The sequence below is a fragment of the Myxocyprinus asiaticus genome, chromosome 39 (assembly GCF_019703515.2).
Source record: "Myxocyprinus asiaticus isolate MX2 ecotype Aquarium Trade chromosome 39, UBuf_Myxa_2, whole genome shotgun sequence".
Classification (NCBI taxonomy): domain Eukaryota; kingdom Metazoa; phylum Chordata; class Actinopteri; order Cypriniformes; family Catostomidae; genus Myxocyprinus; species Myxocyprinus asiaticus.
The window spans coordinates 25,896,066-25,918,811 of record NC_059382.1 but is presented as its reverse complement, the minus strand read 5'-3'; the positions used below and the strand labels follow the sequence as shown (position 1 = coordinate 25,918,811).

At 37.6% G+C, this 22,746-nt stretch overlaps 1 protein-coding gene across 2 annotated transcripts in view; it reads right to left on the bottom strand.

Moving 5' to 3' along the window:
• The window catches only part of LOC127429551 (numb-like protein), a 69,799-nt gene extending 54,262 nt beyond the window's left edge, over nt 1–15,537 (bottom strand). Inside the window, exon 1 of one of the 2 annotated variants that reach the window (XM_051678666.1) lies at nt 15,283–15,537. The gene's annotated coding sequence lies outside the window, so the exon portion shown is untranslated. Of the gene's footprint in view, nt 1–9,024; nt 9,044–15,282 lie in introns of those variants that run through there. The other variant, XM_051678667.1, reaches the window with a different exon arrangement.
• Nucleotides 15,538–22,746: the final 7,209 nt, after the last annotated feature.

The following is a 22,746-nucleotide window of genomic DNA, read 5'->3' as shown; positions in this document are numbered from 1 at the left end:
CAGCAAAACTTTGGTGACAATGGACAATTTGCTGCAAGTTTGCCACAATGTGAAAATGATCAGTGGCAAATTTGCAGCAAGTTTTTGTTTTGTTTTATGTAAGGGAATACATTTTGTGAGGGAATAATTATTTACTGAATATTGTATTATCAAACCCCAATGTGGCCACATACTTCTCTGGAATCGTGTAGCCAACATATTGTATGTGAAACAGAAACTAAGATTTCCTAACTTTTTAAAAGGTTAGTACGACCATCCCCGTGTTCAAACCCAGGGTGTGCTGAGTGACTCCAGCCAGGTCTCCCAAGCAACCAAACTGGCTAGAGTCACATAGGGTAACCTCGTGGTCGCGATTAGGGGTTCTCGCTCTCAATGGGGCACGTGGTAAGTTGTGCGTGGATCACGGAGAGTAGCATGAGCCTCCCATGCTGTGAGTCTCCACGGTGTCATGCACGGCGAGCCATGTGATAAAATGCACAAACTGACAGTCTCAGAAGCGGAGGCAACTGAGACTTGTCCTCTGCCACCCGGATTGAGTGAGTAACCGTGCCACCACGAGGACCTACTAAGTAGTGGGAATTGGGCGTTCCAAACTGATCAAATAAAGAAAAGCAGCCAATAAGTGCCCAACATAGATGGGAACTCCTTCAATACTGTTTAAAAAGCATTCCAGGGTGATACCTCAAGAAGTTGGTTGAGAAAATGTCAAGAGTACATGTCTGCAAATTCTAGGCAAAGGGTGAGTACTTTGAAGATGATAAAATATAACACAGTTTTGATTTATTTTGGATTTTGTTTAGTAACAACATAATTCCCAAAGTTCCATTTATGTCATTCCATAGTTGTGATGACTTTACTATTATTCTAAAATGTGAAAAAATAATTATAATAAAGAATGAGTAAGTGTTTCAAAACTTTTGACCAGTAGTGTGTATATATATATATATATATATATATATATATATATATATATATATATATATATATATATATATAAGTAACAACCTTTCTATTTACTGTCAGGCAAGTATCCGTCTAAACATGCAGGTGGAAAATTACTTACACAAATGAAGACATAAAAACTACTATAAATGTAAAAATAATAATTACAATACTGATAATAATCACTGAAATATAAATCATGGTTCGAGGTGAACGTGTTTTTGTATTATATTATGTTTTAATCACAGGCTGCAGAGTTGCACTCACAATGAACTGCTCTGTGGAAATAAAGCGAACTGAACTCAAAGCACCTCCTGAGCTGAGATATCTGAGGTCATTTGCAGCACTCATGGATGATACTGTTCTTGCAAAAAAAAAAAAAAAGAAACAAACAAAGAAAGAGTGAGAACCTTTACATGCGTGTGTTCCACGAGACTGCACGTCTCCGTACAAACAGTGTGTCATACATGCGCATAGACGGCTTTTCTGTCATCTGTTGTTAAAAATATAATAAAGTGTGTTTCTTCAAGCGCGTGTCTGTGTGCCACGGGGCAAATTATTTGTAATATTAATTTGATAATAATAATAGCCTAATAATAATAATAATTTAATACATTAATGGGAAAACGAGCCAAATATCGTCTTGACATCATCAAAGGCATCAGCTATTGGCGATCACTCTGACCATCGTCGATCCCCTTTGGAGAGTGAGTTGTTGGCAATTCAAAGCATTTACGAATTTAAACTTTCAGACATGATGTAATTCACATGAATATGCCGTTTTGTTTTTAAATGTGTAAGAATTACACGTGTTTGAATATTAAGTTGCCCATTTTCATTACGGTAGTTATTCTGACTTGTACGGTGAGCAGGAAGAGGATAAAGAGACTGCTAACGGGTATAAAAACAAATAAATAATGCAATTTTTACATACAAATCTGAGTACACGTTATCCAACGCGAGTAGTGACAATCAGACGCTGTGTGGAGCGATAGAGACTATTTGAGCCATCATGAGTGCTTTGAGCGCTCTGATGTCAAACATGCGCGCTCTGCAGGTGCTCTCAATATCTCAACAGTCACTCATCCCAGCGCTATTCTGTGAGGATCCCAATTTAAATCAGATTTATGTTAGTCACAATACCACTACTGCGTCTTCACGCATTTGCTTAATAATTAGTGATTTGTGTTACAAGACGCCAAAGACAGTAAACAAATCATAGATATTAATGATTTCTCACTGGAGCACTTTTAGAACTTGTAATGGATATATTTTTCTTATTTTTGAAAGTATCTCTGCTGTGTGTGATGCTCTCATGGTTTTTACTGCTTACCAGTGTATATATTTTTATATTGACAACAGAGCTATTCATAACTGTTTCAAAACAAATAAATGTTAGCAATTCACAATTAATGTAATTTTTATTTAATTCTGGTAACACTTAATAAAAAGGTTTCATTTCTATTAGTTAGTGCATTAGGTATCATGAACAAACAATGAACAATATATTTGTACAGCATTTATTAATAATGTTAGTTAATAAAAAGACAATTATTCATTGTTAGTTCATAGTGCATTAATGTGCATTAACTATATCTTTTGATTTTAAAAACTGTATTAGTATATGCTGTAACATTAAGTTCATTAATTCATGTTAACTACTGTAATGTTGTTAAATAATGTTAACAAATGGAACCTTTTTGTAAAGTGTTACTGTAATTTTACTGTGTGGGGCATAAACACATAACTGCAGCATATAATTTGCAAAAGTGTGGCAAAGGGCACTTAAAGAAAAATCAGTATTGGCCAATCTTATTGTTAAAAAATCGGAGATCGTATCTGCCTCAAATTTCCTGATCGGTGCAACACTAATATAATGCTTCAAGTTCAAACTATATTCAAGTACCTTCTAGCTTCTGCAAATCCATATAATTAGATTCTGTGAGATATAAGTAATTTATATGTCCAAATGCATTCAGATATTGGTAGAGATGAAGAGGTATTCACAGATATTCCACTTTCAAACACCTTAATAAATGCAGTTTGTCTATAGGTCTTCCTATCAAGTTTCTGGGACTTTAATACCTTCATTTTCTAGCCTCACTCAGACTGATGAAAAAGTGCGAGTGAGTGAGACCACTAGACCAAGATAGCAAGCAAGCAGTGCAATAATAGATGAGATGGGCTCTACGCAAGATGTATTGATTGAGGGCATGAGGCTAAACAGCGCAAGGCATAGACAGATGTGATTTAGCATACCATTGAAGAAAGGAAGGAATCCAACATTCTCCCAAGGGCTATGCTATCCTTCTCTTTCTCTCCTCTCTCTTTTATCATATAGTCTGGACATTAGCATCTTGATGGATCCCAAAATCACCCAAAAAGGAAAATGTTAGCCTCATTTACCATTCATTCATTGTATGGAAAAAAGATGCAATGGAAGTGAATGGTGATGACTGAGGATAATCGTATGCCTAAAATCTCGTCAGTGTGCTTTACTGCATGATAATAAAACCATACAAAAAGTCATAAGCGACATAGAAAGTGTGCTGTTTCTCCGAGATGCAGTTGAAATTCAATCTAAGCACAAACGCAACATTTCGAGCAGAATGATGTTGTTTTAGTGGAGTATCTGCTGAGCTTCAGATGTGTGTGCTTCTCATCTGTGTCCCTGCATGTTGATATCAGACACACTATAGAAGATCTCTGAAGTCCTCACGCTTTTGTATGTATTTGCTTTTTAAAATCTTCCGTTCGGATGGTTATTTCCTTTTCAAGTCGCTTGTAACCGGCAAAGTTTAAACTTTTGTTTTAGCGCAGCAGCTGATTGACAGGTTAAGAATGGCGCTTCGCTGCTGTCTGGGATGCATTTACGTACGTGATGTTTACACCTAAAATGCGAAGTGGTCACATGTGTTTTTGACTACCTCCTGTGGTTTTTGTGATTCGATCACAAAATGTTTTAGACCCCATTTACACCTGTATTTTGCGCTGAATACTTGTGATTGGATCACCTGAAACGCATCTTAATACCAGGGGCCTGATTTATAAATGTTGAGTATGCACAAAATGGTCATTGAAATTTGCACAAGCAACTTTCCCATGCACACACTGGGATTTATAATAAATAAACTTGGCCTAAATATGTGCACACTGTCAGCAAACTCTTGACTGTCTCTTTTACTGGTTTTTGTGAATTGGCAACTCCAACTGGCCAAGTAATGAACTGAACAGACTGATTCTAAATTCTGCTTTTCATTTAATAAAATAAAAATCTTTGATAAAAACATTCATAATAAAAAAGTATGGAGTTAAGCACTTAAATAATAAGTAATTGTTATCCAGCCAATATTAGGCTACATTAATTTTACATAATTAAAAAGACTTTAAAATATAAACTGCAAAAAAGAAATATTGGAGGTGTGCTGCGGTGAAAGACTTTCCCGTGCCATCATACGTAGGGAATGTACTTTTAATGACAGCCAGGATCTCTTGGCTCATGATAGTTTTGGTTCCTAAAGGCCATACTCTTCAAATTGTACTGTACAATACAGAAATCCTGTTCTGAGGGCATTTGAATAAAGATAAATCTGTCATGCGCACTTGACACTGACTGACGTGGAATGGCTGTTATAACAGACATTATAATGCAGGACACTGCCAGACACATTCAGAAGTCAAACAGACAATTGGAGAGACTGGCAGTGGGGTATCTGGATATGTCTGGATAGGTCAGAAGAAACACGGTACCAAAGTCACTCACAGCTGCACAAATGTGTTGCCCGTCACACTTCATCCTGACCCAAATCGCTTGAAAAACAGTTTAAAAAGTCTACTGCAATCCAACAATGTTTTTGGTTTATAAGTAGAATGCAGAAAAAAAGTAAGCTTGCTTGTTTTATTTTTGAGTGATCCGATGTCAGACAGCAGTGTTTTTGTGTCCAGTAAAAAGTCTCTTACTCTTAAGGATCTATAAAAACATGCACAATTTTAAAAATTATCTGAGATTCAAAACTGCTTAAGGTTAGATTTAACGCAGATTAGGTATGCTTACAAAAATCAAAAATAATTTCCCATTGGGGTGAAAATTCACTTTGCCTATAGCCTATTCAAGATAATCTGAAAACATGTCTTAACATCTTTTAAACTAATCATTCTTTGGTAAATTGATTTTATTTAAAAGATGTTTAGATATTTTTTACTCTAAAACAAGACTAAGATTAAGAAATGATTTTTAGCAGCAGTGTCTAGCAGTATTATCATCTATTCTCCTAGTTTCTTGTACAGTTAAATGCGGTAGCATCACATGTCAGCAACACGCATGTGTAAATTACATGCAGATTAGGTTTTGCATAGTAAAAACAGACATTTTTCACTCCATATATTGTTATTTTGGTGAGGAGACGAGGTGGGGAATAAATCATATCTTCTGCTAAATGGGATTTATTAAATGACACTGGACAATGCTTTGTGGGGTATGTCTATTGGTGACAAGAAAAAGGATTTTAAAACGGGTAAAAAAAAAAAAAGAGAATGGCAACAACAAACACAACTCTACAACATCAGTGCATATAGCACATACTTGACATTGTAGTGTTTGTGTTAGTGTAACTACTTTCACAAGTACTGAATAACACAAATGGACATGTAGTGAACAAAATGATAAATAATTATTTTGTGTAGTTGCTGGGAATTACACAGAATTTTTGCTATTTATAATTGTAACTACATTTTTTACATTTTCTGAAGAAAATGTGAGTGGTGCCTGTCCATCCAAAAGTTGCAAAAATAAAGCAAGTACAAATAGCATGCACCAAACTATCTAAAGACAAAATTAAACCGAGAAAGTTAAACACACCTTACTCTGAGCCTGAAATGTATTCTGATGATTTTGTAACCTTTATTGCTAGCCATGTTTAAGTAAAAGACTAAACATGTATCTACATACTGCAGAAAGTAAAACTAACTGATCCATTGTCATTATGCAGGTAAGATGAACCCAGGCCTGCAAGACAGACTTGTTTCTATAGATGGGTCCATTGGCTAATCAGAGAGTCAGGTGATGCAAAATCTTGGTCTAGGCAACATGCAGCCAGCCTGGGAATGATTACACATAAGAGCCTACAGAAAGCATGAATGTCATTCCAGTTCAAGAAGCTATCAGTGGTCATTAAAGCACCAGAAAGCCATTGTGAGTTCCAGCTAAATGTCAAATGGTTAGTATTACAGGAAGTATGCATGCTCCAGGACACGCAATTCTCATTTCTTGTCAATTTTACATTTTGTTTTCATATAGGGGCTTAATGACATTGTAAAAATGAAAATGTGTAGTTGTTACATTTAGGTGCTATTTTTATCTATCTACCGAAAGGGTAGTCACACAGATTTTCAAACTTTGCAAACAATATAGGCAACAGGATATGATGTCATACTCCAGGGTTTTAAATAAATCATAAATTACAAATAAATATCAATTTCAAAATATAAAAAAGAAATACTATACACTATACTTTCATACACAGAAAACCATGCAGCTTTGAAGTTTGTATTATTTGTACTGAGCTAAGAGGCCGATCTATGATGTTTAGATCCTCTATTGTTCAAACATTATTTTAGCTATATTAATTTGCAGGTCAGAGTTGACCCAGTCTCATGTAGCCAGAATTTGTCTATTAGCATAATAAAGGCTGGATATTAGAATTTGGAGACAGTAGTTCAAAAGTTCTGCTGCTAAAATTGGTCTGTGTTTACTGAAATTTAAAACACTGTCCCAGTGGCTGAAGCTGGAACTGTGGTTGAGGTTAAATGGCCACAGGGTGGCACCAAAAGTGAGTTAGTCAGTTGTATTTAGTTGTAAATGATTTAGTACAGTCAACAGGAATGCATAATTTGTTAACTCTACCCCATAACCCGAATCCCCACCCCAAACCTAACCGTCACTGGAGTAAAAGTTTAATTTTAGAGCGAAATGCAACCTCCGAATAGCACTCACCATTGTTTATGTGAGAGAGATTACTTCCTGGTTTCCATGGGACCAGAACCTACGTGTATATATATATATATATATATATATATATATATATATATATATATATATATATATATAAAAGACTGCTCACGCAACGCAGGGAAAGGCGAACACGATTGTTGAATATTAGGGAATGGTCAGCAATTTCTTTCGGTTTTTTTAGTTTTATTTATTTAAAGTTTGACAAGGCAGGATATTGCAGCACAAAAAAAAATAACAGAAACAGTTAATTTTCCTTTTAGCAGCACAACCTGAAATGTGTCAAACATAACACATAATGATGCATCATAACTAGGCCATTCATAAAACATTTTAAATGCACATAAAATAAAACACCATTTAACTTTTCAATTAACAATTCATGAGATGGGGATTGCGCTTGTCAGTAATTTAGCAGAATGGGGTCAATTTCAGGGTACATAAACATTTGGAAGCAGAATGTCGATTTCCCGTGTGATGTATATCAGAAATAGATGATACTACAACACATCTTACACCTCAAAAATCGGCTCGGCAGTCACTGTGTGCACAGTTAAAAGAGAACATTTACAGAAATTGTGTGTAGACTTCATTATCATAATAAATTTCCATTCAAAATAATTAGTACTTATTAGTACCACAGCTATCTGGAATACTCAATTCTGACTGGTCAATAGCGCCATCCAGCGGTCTGATTTTGCTCTGTAACAACCGCACATCCACGTATCAGACCGCTCATCCGGGTTCTGCGAGCCGTCTCTCCTGTTTCTAAGATCACTGTGCGATCTCTACAAGTAAGCTAATAAAATAAGGTTTCATGTCCTTTTATTTGTTTATTTGGCAAGTAGTCTTGTAATAGGCTGAATACTGAAGATTAATTTTCACAACATAAACACCAACAGAACTCAGACGCAAACCAGAGGTTGATTTCAGATTTTCAGCTATTTCTTTCTTTTCAAATTACATAATTTCACCGCAATCAATATTATATGTCCATGTATTTATTTATTTGGTTAGTAACCATGTAATAAGCGGGATAATGTAAAGTCAGCCAGTTGTTATCAAAAAATAAACCCCTTCAGGGTGATACAAGACCCCTCCGCTTCGCATTAAGGTCCTGATCACCCTGTTGCGGTATATTGCGCGATAACAACCGGCTGACTGTACATTATCCCTTACTTATTTCGCAGATAGAAAACAAAGCAGAATATACAGTTCTGCTTGTCTTGTTTGCTTGCTACTAAGTGTCAAACAAAATTCAGAATCTTTAAAAATTAGAAATCACAAATCTGGTCAAATGTGGCAAATCCACATCAAAAAAGTTGTCCTTCCTCAGAAGCTCTCATCAAATCAACCAACCTTTTAGAAATGATTTTGTTTCACACAATTGTGTTTCAGTTGGCCAGTCTAGTAAGAGTGTGCCATCTGAACCTGAGACTGAAGTTCACCTAACTTGAACTTATGTAAGCAGTGAAATACAAATCTTCTATGCAAATGCTTGCATTCTCACTCTCCCATGTTCAGATGTGTATGAATTGAACACAAACTAGAGTGACTGTCCCATAACACTTAAAAATGACATTTAGTCAGATTGATTTATTCATATTATAAGCCAGTTAATTCAGATAACACACGAAGCACTGAAATTTCTGCACCACTACTTCACCAAACGGAACTGTACAAATAAACATTGCTTTCTAACAGTCTAACACTTCTGCCATTGATCAGACAAACAAAAAGTACTCTCCCCCTTAAACTCATGCCACTGGTTGAGTCAATGTTGCTGTGTCAGCGGTCGGGACGCTGAAATAAATAGAGCAATATTTTCATAGCACCACAGAGGGACAGTGTTTAGTTTTCGAAGAAATCAACCCACAAATGGCTTACTTGTAGTTGTGCTTATAAAGCTGGGACAGGAGAAATTATTTTAACATCAAAAAGTTACACACTTCAGATTAATGGTAACAACTGCAGGTTACCACTTTTTACAATGAGGTAAAATAAGATTCTCTGTTGGTTCAACAGGCAAATATCCAAACGTTCTGTAACATTTTTAGAGTAAATATGTTCCAAACCTTAAGCCATTACCGAAAGAGTACAGCTTCACAGCCTTCGCTACAACTGGGAGATTGGCTTAGGGTCTTATATCCTACAAACTTGTTTCCTCCAACTCTTCCTCCTTCACCTCATTCCAGCAGGATCCTCCGTCACAGATGAGAGGAGCTGTAACATCTGTTCAACAGCTGAAGGCTTCTGACAAATGTTTGGAAAGGGGAGGAATAGAAATTGGGAAATGCCAGGAAATGCAAAGAGGGAAAAGCTTCCACACCCTCCATCATTTGTCTATGTTAGCATCAGGTATGAGTCACAGATGTTTAATTACACTGAAGGGCATTGAGGGTTGTAGCAGCACAAACCATGCCCACCTTTAACCGAGTCACAGACATGTGATAGCTTACATTTTTTTAGACGCGTATTTGTGGCGAGTCCGAAGGTAAATCGAAATGTCTTGGCAAACATGGGAATCATGTATCATTAAGTAATGTATACCACAGACCTTATTTTACTCATTAATCCAAAACTCCCGCTATAAAACCCCATAGGAAAAATGTTTGTTAATTTTTGCTGTTACTTTTTAATCTTTTTTGTTTTCCATTTTTAATAATGCATATTGTTCATAAAAAAAAATTTCCCAAAAGAAAAGTTTGTTGAAGCTTATTTTGAATCTTATTTAGAAACCGTTCTTGGTAAAGTTCATGAAAAACGATATCGATGATAAACCTTTAAGTAATTTTCGATATTTAGCCAATGTTCTACAATTAGTACGGTGACCATATGTCCTCTTTTTGCCAGACATGTCCTCTTTTTCGGACCTTAAAAAAGCATCCGGCCGGGATTTCTAAATTTGCAAAAATGTCCAGGATTCGGCTTTAGTTGCATTATGATGTGCATCTGGTCTAATACTTCATTGTGTGTGTGCGCATATTTGCATTGCTTTAACCCCTCTTTGTAAGTCCCGCCTTCTCGCACAACAACTGGTTGATTATAAGACGCTTGCAGCAACTATTGGCCAAATTCCTGCCTGTCAATCTCTCCGCGAACGCGCGAAGCACTGTTGTGTTCAGCATCAAACAGCTGCTTGACAGTAGCAGCAAATGACAGCTGAGTGGAAACAATGCCCAAAAGAAAGTGCAAATGTACAGAAGATTTGCACAAAAAATTCCCATGCTTTCATCCAGGTCGAGATCCGTGGGAAGCAGAATGTATGACATGTAAAGCTGGCACTTATGTGTCAGTTGCTAATAAAGGTGCAAGTGATTTAGAAGCACACATTAGCTCTGCGAAGCATAAAGGGTCAGCAAAAGGTGAAAGTTCATCAGGTAAATTAATGGACTACTTTTTGTGACCAGGTAAAATTGTTATCACATTGCTTCATTTTCCATGGCCATTCAAAATAATAGTAATAGTAAATGAAGGTACACTCATGGCATCGAATATTTTATTTTAGTACATGGACATTCAAAAGAATGTTGGACATTTTTTATTTATTTATATATATTTATGTTATGCTAATAGAGTGTTTTTTTCACTGTATTAAAGTTTGCATTCATAGTAACACTGTTTTGAACCCTATTATTCCACACTACCCTAATCCCCCCGGTGAAAAAAAAGGTCACCCTACAATTAGACGATGCAGTTCTGAAGTTATACACACAACTAACTAATTGAATCACATGAAGTCAACCAGTTGGGAAGTATTAGCATGCTAGCAGCTACTTAGCCCTGCTGTCATGCAAACCAGTAATGAGGCTAGGTTGCTGCTAGCTAGCAGCTAGCTTGCTATCCAGCTAATATATTGTTGTGTATGAACAAGCACTGACAATGCAGTACAGCTATTGACTGAAAACATCAGCATTTCCATTGCTGTATATTTAGTTAAACATGTTTATATCATGATCCATAGATCGCTGTTAAGTGTGCTAATGTTTTGACAGAGGTCTTTCAGTGGATGTAATGAATTTTGGGCTACAGCAATTGCGTCATGTACAGGTTATGTAGCCAGGAAGAAGGACATTGTCGGAATTCTTGAAAACTTCAAAATGATTGACCATGAGGAGAGCAAAAAGAGGTCACACACCATATGTAGGATTACATCCTACATTCTAAATAAACAGGACTAAATAAAATTAAGTTATGTTTACATTCATTCTTAAGGTCTAACATGAAATATATATTGTGATAAATATTGATATTGAATGATGTGAAAAAAATATATTATGATAATGTTATAACATTTTTGACTTGCACTAAAGCAGAATAAATGTTAATTTACATGTTGCCACATGGAGCTCATTTTTAGGTTACCTGAACAAAAATATTTTCATCTTGCATAATGTTTCTTATGTCCCTGATATTTGAAAAATGTGTTTGGGAACAACCATTATTTTTGCGATTCCATTTGGTGAGTTCAGACTAATCTGTTTTTACACTAAAAAAGCTCGGGCAGTGAATTTAACAGAACACAGGTGTCACAAGGCCCTTTTTTTTTTACTTGACATGGCTCTAATAAACGTGGTGCTCCAGCACAAGAAGCTAAAAAACAGCCATATGCAGCGCAATATTGCGATGTCGGTGCAATGTCTTTATATCACAAAGACATCGGCCTGGGCACATGATTATATAGAAGAATATGTTTTTAAAAAGTGCAGATAGACGTAAAGACATGTTCGGTGTAAACGGCCTCTAAGGTTTTCATTAAAGAACACTGCAAAGTAAACAGCATGAATCTGTACTGTTTGTGTGAGTGAAAAGTGCTTTGCTTGTATTTTCAGAGTGTTTAGGACAGAATCGAAGGCTGTGCCGTTTCCCTGCCATTTCAGGTTGTAAATGCTAAATGTGGATGCTACAAAGAACAAAGGCAGAATACAGGAGATGCTACTTCATTCCTGAAGTGTGTGGAGGAACTGCAATCAGTGGGGAATTTCATTTCATTTTGTAATTGCTGTGTCGCTGACTTTGAAGTTGTGCCTCACAGGGAGCCCTCTGAAGCACAAACAGAGATGCACAACTATATGTTTATACATCATCTTTTTCTCAATCTCTGTTTCTCTTGCCCTCTCACTTCGTTTCTCTTACATAAACACACAGACGCACTCATACAAAGGGTGTGAGCTCTTGTAAAGCATCTGCTGCAGTTCTGTTTATGACTGAAAAGCTGCTCTATTCCTTCACCCACCCTGTAACCCCTGCCTTAACACTCCAGCACCATTTACTTGCTTTTAGATACATCAGCATAAAAGAAAGCCAGTTCTTAAACTACCAGGTCCACATGGAATCTGTGTATGCAGAACTCCATGGAAAGCTCAATTAAATTATGTATTTTGGATAATTTGATCATGCGTTCAGCAATCAATACGAGTGTAGTACTTTCCGTTCAACACATTTTACCATATTTAAATCCATTCCACAGATTTTCCCCCAGAATCAAGTCCACACACTCTGTCTCACCTAGTTATTACACAACTCACAACTCTCCATAAACAAACGGCTTTGCTGATGGTACCATAGTGCTTAAGATAAACATGAAATGGCATTTGCCACCTATTTTACATCTGTAATGTGAAGTAATTCAGAGTGAAAAACATGTAATGCATCAGGAACTGATTGGATCTTGAAAAGTGAGCATTCCATACTATGGAGCCAGACCTGAATGTGAGTTTGTTCAAACAATGCCTATGTAGCTTTTTGCATCAATACCTTTATGGTTTTTAAATAATACTTTCATAATATTTTCACACAAAATATTTAAACCAAAAAATACCCCAAAAACACTTTGTAAAATGTTAAGTAAGCTTTAGAACTGATCTAACTGAAATTGAGCATTTAAGTCTAGATCTCCATTTTACAGTCCTTAATTTAATAAAAAAAAGTTTTGATCCAAGACTTCATGGAATTCTGATACATTGCCAAAGCATCATTAAATCACCCATTATAACCACTAGAAGAGGAAAGAGCTGTATCATTCTGTCACTTGGGATTTCACTGTAAAGTCCATTTAAAGTGTGGTCATGCATACTGTAAACAGTCATGTGCAAGTGCATTTGATATGATAGTCTTCATGCAGAATCAAATGTGAGGTGAACAAACAAGCATTTAAACGTGTCCATGGTGTGTAAAGGCTGACCTTTAGAAACTGAGTGAAACTACTTTGATTTTCACAGCTGAATGCCATTCACTCTTTGATTTGATTACAATAAATTACCCCACCATTTTCCACACAGATGTACCATAGAGTAAACTGAAAGAGTCATTTTTCCAAAGTCCCTTTTTGTGGCTGAAAAATGTATATGTTTTCAAAGTGGTCAAATGGTAATCCCATGGTACTGAATGACACCTATATTCATATACAGTTGTAATCACATGGTACTCCAAGGTACTTTAAAGAATACCCTGGTTTTACCATGGTACATGCCCAAAAATACATGGTATAATACATAACATTATGGTACTTGTCCAGCATATATTATTACCACATTATCATGTCCAAAAAGCCATGGTAATACAGTAGCATTTTTTTTTTTGGTACTTTTTGTGTCACAATAGCCTGTACAAGTTGAGAGGTTTAGTTAAAATATTTAAACTCTCAAAATATAAAACAAAATGAAGCTAAACTGTGATTTTAAATTTGATTCACAAATTCCCATAAACAGACCTGAAGAGAGATTTTTGATATACAAAAGTCACACATCACAGATTGTATATGGGAAGAAGCACTGGTGATTTGGGAAACTAAATAATATCACCTCTAAAGGAAAACAGATTTGTTAAATGCACCTTCTCAAATTCAACACATTAATAGAGTGTTAATAGAGTGGCAATGCCTGGCTTACTTTGCATTATGCTTCATGAGCATATGTCACAACTTTAAGAATAACAGTTTGCTTTATATATCCTCTTATGTCAAACAGGGCAAAGCTCAGGAAGCATTATTATCACCACTAATCAACATAGAACATTTAAGAAATGGCCTCAGGGTATAAATAATGATTTATATTTGTAATACTTAAAACAAATAGAAGCACAAAGATGCAAACACTGACGTGACTACAAGCATACTTTCCGGAAAAAGACAAGTTCACTCATTTCAATTAAATACTTGCTCAGAAAAAATATTTTTTATGCAGCCGCTCTCTGTATGGAGTGGGATTGTAGTCCATTGTTTAGAAGACACACCCTGAATATTACAAAGGAAATGACATCTTTCGTCACTTTCCGCCAGATTGCCCTTTGCCCTTATACTATTGAAGTTTCAGCTGCTGTGTCCATCTGGATTACAATAGGTTGCAGACTTACACCACAGAAGACAGACACAAGAACAGACGTTATACCCACTCTGGACAGTCCAAAAAAAGACCATTCAGCTGTTATGGACACATTCAGACCAACACTAACAGTCAGTGTGGCAAGTGATTAAATAGTGCGGCACAGAAAAGTTGTTCACAGCAGTTTGCAGAAGTGTGTATTACTTTCACACCAGCCCAAAATGACTGTAACCCTAGGGGGATCAAATCAGAATAAAATGATAAGCATTTTCTTGAGTGTGAATTCTTTAACTCAATGTGTTCTGAAAACCTTCAGACTTTAATTTAGGGTTTAGCACCTTTAAAATACCATCAACCAGCATATTATTAGACTGTATTGTGGGTAACCACACCAGATTTAACTGTGAATTTTATGTGATCAGTTTCAATGAATATTGTACTACCATAATAACAGTGATCAAACACTTCTTTAAATCAAAATCTTCGAGTTTACAATATAATTTAAGGTCAATATAAACGAAATAAGAGCCCACAAAAAGAAATAATATGATTTCTCTATTCTATTCATCATATGCTGATTATGATTTTGCTGATAATGATCAAGGACACTGACAAACTCCTAATAGTTTAAGGCCTAACCATTATGGATCAATATCAGACATCTCATTATTGATCAGGTTGCTATTACATTTGAAGAACATTTATCTAATAGGGATGCTTGATTCTGACATGCTTGATTTGCCAGTTTTAATAAAGCAAGTCTTTATTCACCTATTTCTCAATTCCCAAAGAGATTTCGAAGATTTTGATTTTGATTAATTATTAATTATTATTATTAACTGATCAAACATCTGCATGTTTCGTTTTACAAATAGACATGATAAAACCAGGTATCAGATATCTATGTACAAGCAATCTCCAACCACTTCAGCTCTTTCTAGTGACAGCATAAAACTATCAATAATTCACGTTAAATGCAGTTTGCGAGCGCAGATGGCCACTGAGACTTACCGAATGGAAGGATACTGAGTGCCCGTGCCTTCTTTTGTGTAATCCACAGAAAATTTGGTGGGAAAAATAATTTCAGATTATTCTACATCAGAATAGCTCGCGCTCTGGTTCGGTTGGCTCGCGACAATCACGCTCGTTAAGATGCACGTGGAGTAAAGTGCTTCCGATAGTCGTAAATTTTGAAAACAATCGTAAGAAATGAATGGATTTTGGATAATCTCTGCGTATGTTATTCACTGAGCAGCAGTCACTGGCGCATAGACTATGCTCCTCCCGCGGCTCCACCCGCTAGCCCCGCCCTCTAAGCGAGCCCATTGGCGCAAACAAGCGTTTATGCAAATGTTCTCTTCCCGCTGAAGTTCAAGAGTTTGACGAAGATGCATCAAAAACCGCAGCAATATGGGATTAAATTAGACTCAAAATGATTAACAAATGCGTGCAAACATATTCGTCAATTTGAAAAATGTTGCAAATGTATTTTACAATCCACAAACAAATGCCTTTCAACTTGTGTCTATGAAATTCAAAATTAAATGAATGTGCTGGGATTTGTACAAATAGAGACATATTTGTGAACACAAATGTTCCCTTTTGTATAAATGTATCACAATTCAATTTGTGTGTGCAACCCAAGGAAGATGTTCCAAATCAAACACAAAATGGTCTTGTGAAGCATTGAATGTGCATTTGTGGAACAAGAGATGCTTATAGTAGTCCATCATATCTGATGATGACATTCCTCCTCATTAACAGTGTGTTCTTTGATGGCTGTAGAGTCCAGTCCTAGATACACAAATTTTATTTGTCTGGGTTAGTTGGGGCAGGCATGGCTGTGTGTCTCTTCATATTCCTCTCGGTTTCCAGCTGCTCAATTCCTGTGTGGCAGAGCTGCCACCAGATGGAATGGTTAGCGGCAGCTTCTTCCAGTGGTGAGGGGTCGATTTGACATTTTCTTAGCGATGTTTTTAGCTGGTCTTTGTACCGTTTCTTCTGACCCCCTGTGGACTGACGACCCAGATTATGTTGTCCATATAGGACTTGCCGTGGCAGGCCCTCTTGAGGCATCCTAATAACATGCCTAAGCCAGCTCAGTTGGTGTTCAGTGCTCTTGCAGTTTGTCCTAGCCAGCACTTCGTAATGTGTTACACAGTCACACCATGTGATCCCCAGGATTCACTGCAGCCATCATATAGGGAAGAGCTCCAGCAACCTTAGGTGGCAACTGTATGTGGCCCAGGCTTTACAGCTGTATAGGAGAGTGGTGATGCAGATGGCTTTATAGATGGTAACTTTGGTGTGCAGGTGGAGGTGCTTGTTTTGGAAGACCTTTTGACTGAGTTTACCGAAGGCTGCAGAGGCTTCTTTTATCCGGTTATGGATTTCATGATCGATGTTGCAGCGCTCTGATAGGATGCTACCCAGGTTTTTAAAAGATGGAACTATTGTGAATGGTCGATGTTCTATGGTGAAAACAGGCATAATGGGTGAGGGGCTGGTCCTCCATTGGCATATCACATCAGTCTTGGTGGTGTTGACTGACAAGCCCAGTCTGCTGAAGGCCTTTACAGCAGCAGCAAGGATGGCTTGCAGGTCTTCTGGGGTGTGAGCCATAAGCACGCAGTCCTCAGCATACTGCAGCTCAATGACCTGCACTGCTGTGACTTTGGTGGTTGCCTGGAGCCTTCGAATATTAAAAAGGTTTCCGTCTAGCCTGAAGTCTAGAATGATCCCACTACTGCTTTCCAGCTTGTCACGGAGAAGTTTCATGACACATAAGAGGATGTTGAAAAGTAACAGTGTCAACACACACCCTTGTCTTACCACGGTGCATATATTAAAGGGCCCCGATTCCTGTCCCCCTATGGTCACATGGGTAGTGGTGCACTGATCACCGATCTCCGATTTTTTTAACACTAAGATTGGCCGATACCGATACTGAAGTGCCCTTTGCCACACTTTTGCAAGTTATATGCTGCAGTTATCTGTTTATGCCCCACACAGTAAAATTACGGTAACACTTTACAAAAAGGTTCCATTGGTTAACATTATTTAAAGGGGGCATATTATGCCCCTTTTTACGCAATGTAATATAAGTCTCAGGTGTTCCCGGAATGTGTCTGTCAAGTTTCTGCTCAAAATACCTCACAGATTGTTTATTCTACCATGCCTTTATACCAGTTTTGCTGTTCCAAATGGGCAGTTTTAGCGTCTGTAGCTTTAAATGCAAAGGAGCTGGAAATTGGCTGTGCCTTTCCTGCTGGTGCCATGGATACCCCGGGAACAACAATGCAGGAGAAATTAAACAGTTTAAAAATTATAAATAACACAGAGAAAACACTAAGTCAATCATCTTACTGTATTGTGCATAACAAAGGTTGAGTTATGAAATATGAAAAACAGCTATAGTTGTCGAAAATACCATTATCGTTTCATAATCATTTTTGAAATAATGACCAGTTTTATTACACGGAAAATCTTCATTGCATGACCACTCAAGCTTTGTTTCGGTTACAATATAAACAGTTTATATCGTAACCGAAACGGAGCTACAGCTTCATTGTTATGGAATAAGGTAGTTAGGGACTAGTTGCTACGTCACACAAAGCACAATGTTTTCACAACAACTGTTTTTCATGCAACGTGCAAACAAGCAAATTCAAAAAGCAAAATTGCAAACATTAAAAAAGTATAAAGTGCGAAAATTACGACTTGCAAATCTGAAGTTGGGTCATGGAGAGTTTGTATCGATCCATCCTTGATCCTTAGCTTTGAAGCAAATCCAACCTTGTGTTGACCATCATTGATGAAGCAGTCCGAGTTAGCACAAACGGCTCTAGCGAGGAGATAAATATGGCAGACTGTGCGATGCTCGCTCAGGTTTTAATGAGGACGAATCTAAGCAAATTGGGCGAATCGCTTTGCCAGCCGTGGGCGGTACCTTTCCCCTTTTGATGTCATAAGGGGCTGAAAACCTGAGCAGCTCGTTCGGAGACACTGTTCTTTATTGATGGGGAAAGGAAAGAAACAAGGGGATGGTCTTTTACCATATTTTGTGGTTGTCTACACACACACACTGGGGACACATAATTATGTTAAAAAAAAATTGAAAAAGTGGATTTTGCATAATATGTCTCCTTTATCAAATTAACTGAAGTTAACATGAACTAATGAACTTAATGTTAGTTACAACATATACATTTTTAAAATCAAAAGTTGTATTAGTTAATACACATTAATGCACTATGATCTAACATGAACTAACAATGAACAATTGTATTTTTATTAACTAACATTATGATTAATAAATGCTGTAAAAATATAGTTCATTGTTTGTTCATGATACCTAATGCACTAACTAATGTTAAAGAAATTACACCTTTTTATTAAGTGTTACCAAAATTACATTAAAATTACATTAATTGTGAATTGCTAACATTTATTTGTATTGAAAACAGTTATGAATAGTTCTGTTGTCAATATCAAAAGGTCGTTTTGACATACTGGTAACCAAAAACCATAAAAGCATCACACACACCAGAGATACTTTCAAAAATAAGAAAAATATATCCATTTCAAGCTCTAAAAGTGCTCCAGTGAGAAATCATTAATATTTATGATTTGTTTACTGTCTTTGGCGTCTTGTTGTAACACAAATCACTAATTATTAAGCAAATGCATGAAGATGCGGTGCCGTTATTGAAGGTTAAACAGTTATATCTGTTATTAGTGGTACTGTGACCAACATTAATCTGATTTAAATTGGGATCCTCACAGAATAGCGCTGGGATTAGTGACTGATGATGAGATATTAAGAGCACCTGCAGAGCACGCATGTTTGATTGACACAAAGAGTGCTCATGTTGAAGGGAGAAGCTTATAGCGCTCATGATTTCTCAAACAGTCTCTATCACTCCACACAGAGTCTTACTGTCACGACTCATGTTACATCACGTGTACTCAGATTTGTATTTGCATGTTTATTTATTGTTTAATTTGTTTTTAAACCGGTTAGCAGTCTCTTTATCCTCTTCCTGTTCACTATGCAATGAGTCAGAATAACTACTGTAATGACTCTAGAAAATGGGCAACTTAATATTCATACACATGTAATTCTTACACATTTTTAAAAACAAAACGGCATATTCATGTGAATTACATCATGTCTGAAAGTTTAAATTTGTGAATGCTTAGAATTGCCAACAACTCACCCTCCGAATATCATCCGATTTCGATCGGTGGCCGATCGATTGGTGCACCCCTACACACGGGCCACCATCCTATCATGAAACTGTGACAGGATGTTCACAACTTTCCTTATGCAGCCAAATTTTATTAGGATGTCCCAGAGTAGCTCTTGATTCACAGTGTCGAAGGCTTTGGAGAGATCGACAAATGCCATGAAAAAGTCTATGGCATTTTTCTTGAAGCTGTCTTACTGTGAAAATCATGTCCACAGTACTCCGGTTCATAATGAAGCCGCACTGTAACTTTGGAAGCAGATGTTCTGTTAGGTTTTCAACCAACCTGCATAGTATGACTTCTGCAAGGACCTTGCCTGCAACAACTAGCAGTGACATGCCATGACTGTTACTGCAGATGGATATGTCACCCTTGTTTTTGTGGAGAGTGACAATGCTGGCATCCTTCCATTGTTGAGGGACACTCTCCAGGTCCCAGACCTGCAGTGTATTAGTGGATCATCTTGGTACACAAGTAGCCACCTTGTTTAAGGAGCTCTGCTGGGATACCGTCACTGCCAGGGGACTTGTCGTTTCTGAGGGAGTTGGTGGCTGCTAGCATCTCTTGAAAGGTTGGTGGGTGGTCAAGGACTTGAATGGGTAGCCGATTAGGCAGTTCTTCCAGGATGGAAAGATCAATTGGTGAGTGTTGGTTGAGGAGGGCTTCAAAATGTTCAGCCCACCTTGCCAAGATCTGTTTTTGGTCTTTCAAGATTGAGAGACCATCTGCTGCTTTTAGGGGTGTGATGGAGCAGTTCCTAGGGCCGTATATGATTTTTATGGAGTTGTAGAAATTGTGTATGTCTTTTCTGTCAGCATATGATTGAATTTCATCCATCATGTATTTAGTAGAGTGCATAAGGTTGTTTGTACCTCATTTCGTGCTGTTTGCGACTGCTGCCAGAGGATGGCGGATGCAGGGCAGATTAGAGAAGCCCTGTGCGCTCTATGCATGGTTTCCAGCAGGGACATGATGGTCTCGGATTTCTCGTCTAACCAGTCCTGATGTTTTCTGGCTTTATAACCTATAGAGTCGACTGCAGCTTTATGTAGCACTGTGGTTATGGAGGACCATTTCTGATCCATGGTGCTATCAGAGCACAGAATGGCCTCAACATCTGGTGCCATCATACCTACAGAACGACGATACATGTTCCTTGCTGGGGCTGATTTTAACTTAACACAGTTCAGCTGCTTTTTAGTAGATTTCCTGAGACACTTTGTTGGCACACGTTGATGTGGAGCTTGGTCATGTTTAGGCAGTGATCCATCCAGCATTCTGCACCTCTCATGGCCCAGGTCAACAAGACATCGCTCGTGTCAACACGTCTTGTTATAATATAATCAATCAGGTGCCAGTGTTTGGATTGTGGGTGCATCCAAGATGTTTTGTATTTGGTCCTCTGCTGAAACAGTGTGTTCATAATGGTGATGTCATGCTCTGCACAGAGTGTTAGCAGCCTCAGGCCATTTGCGTTAATCTGCCCAACACCGTGCCTACCCATTACTCCACTCCATATATCGCTGTTTCTTCCCACCCTAGCATTGAAGTCACCCAGAAAAAAAATCTTGTCGTTCCTCGGGATATGGTGAAGGGCGTCATCTAGTAGATGGTAGAAGCCGTCCTTCATAATGTTGTCTGTCGGCAGTGTTGGCGCATATGCACTTAGCAGAGTAGCATAGTGTGCCTTTGCTAAGGGATACAGAGGGTCGTCAGCCTCTCACTTATTCCAGTGTGTGTTTCAGTGAGGTTGTGTAGAAGGCTGTTCTTGATTGCCAGTCCCAAACCATGCTGATGTTGTTCACCAGGGAGTAACCTCTCCAGAAGAAGGTGTAACCTCCTCCCTCTCCTTTCAGAGAACCTTCACTCAGGAGCCTTGTCTCGCTAAGAGCAGAGATGTCCACATTGTAGCGCCTCAGTTACTGAGGTCTATTTCCATCGCTATCCAGAAGAGTCCTGACATTCCATGTTGTCAATTTGAAGGGGGTCCTTTTCTTATTTTGAAAGCAGGGTAGAATTCCCAGTAGGTGCAGTAACCTACCCAGGAGATAGTAGAGTGGGAAATTCTTAGGCCACCTTTTCTAGGCTTTTTTATAGATCTTGAAGGGATGTTGCAAACCGTTGGCACCCCTCATGATATAATATTGGGAGGAGACTTTAATCTTTTGATGGACTCGGTCCTTGATCATAGTGAAGCAAAAGTGTGTAAGCCCCCTAGTGCAACATTGATGCTTCACAGGATGTGTAAAAATCTTGGTCTTACAGATATTTGGAGACTTTTGAACCCATCTGGTAGGGACTATACATTTTTTTCATCAGTTCATAAGATTTATTCTAGAATAGATTTTTATATATATATATATATATATATATCTAAGTTCCTCATTTCATCTGTTGTTGATTGCTCAATTGGAAATATCTTAGTCTCAGATCACGCCCTGGTGAGTTTAGAGGTGTTGCCACATACAGCGAAAAAGAAATCATATAGTTTCCCTTTTGCAAAATCATGATTTCATGATGACATGACAATGTTGATATGGAGACAAACTGGTCCTCAATATCTTCTGTGTGCGTGGCTTGGCACTTAAGGCACTTAAGGCGGTTCGTTGGGGTTGGATTATACAGTATAACTCATTCATCAAAAAATCCAAAGCACGAGAACTCATGGAGTTGGAAGGGAATATTAAAAGTGCCGAGGCAGAGCTGAAGTGCCGAATGTCATCTGATGGCCTCAGAGAATTGACCCAATTGAAATACAGATATAATACTATTTTGTCGCAGAAGGTGGAGTTTTGGCTATTCAGGGCAAGACAGTCACACTTTGAGTCAGGGGACAAAGCAGGAAAACTTTTGGCTAGATATATAAATTAGAGATAGTCTTTTTCTACCATTCCCTCAGTGAAATCTGCTGGTGGTGAAATATTTACCTCAGCCATTGATATTAATAATGCCTTTAAAAATCTTAATCTTTATAGTTCCACTACCGAAGAAGATATCAGAAACTTTGTGGAACCATTAGAACTCCCTAAATTGACGACTGAGCAAAAAAAAATCTCTTGATTCTGAGATAACCTTGGAGGAGCTTGACGAGGTAATTAAGTCCCTGCCTACAGACAAAGCTCCGAGACCAGATGGATTTGCCGCTGAATTTTTTAGATCTTGTGCAACAGAATTGTCTCCACTTTTGCTAGAAGTTTATACAGAAGCATTAAAGAATGGAAAGCT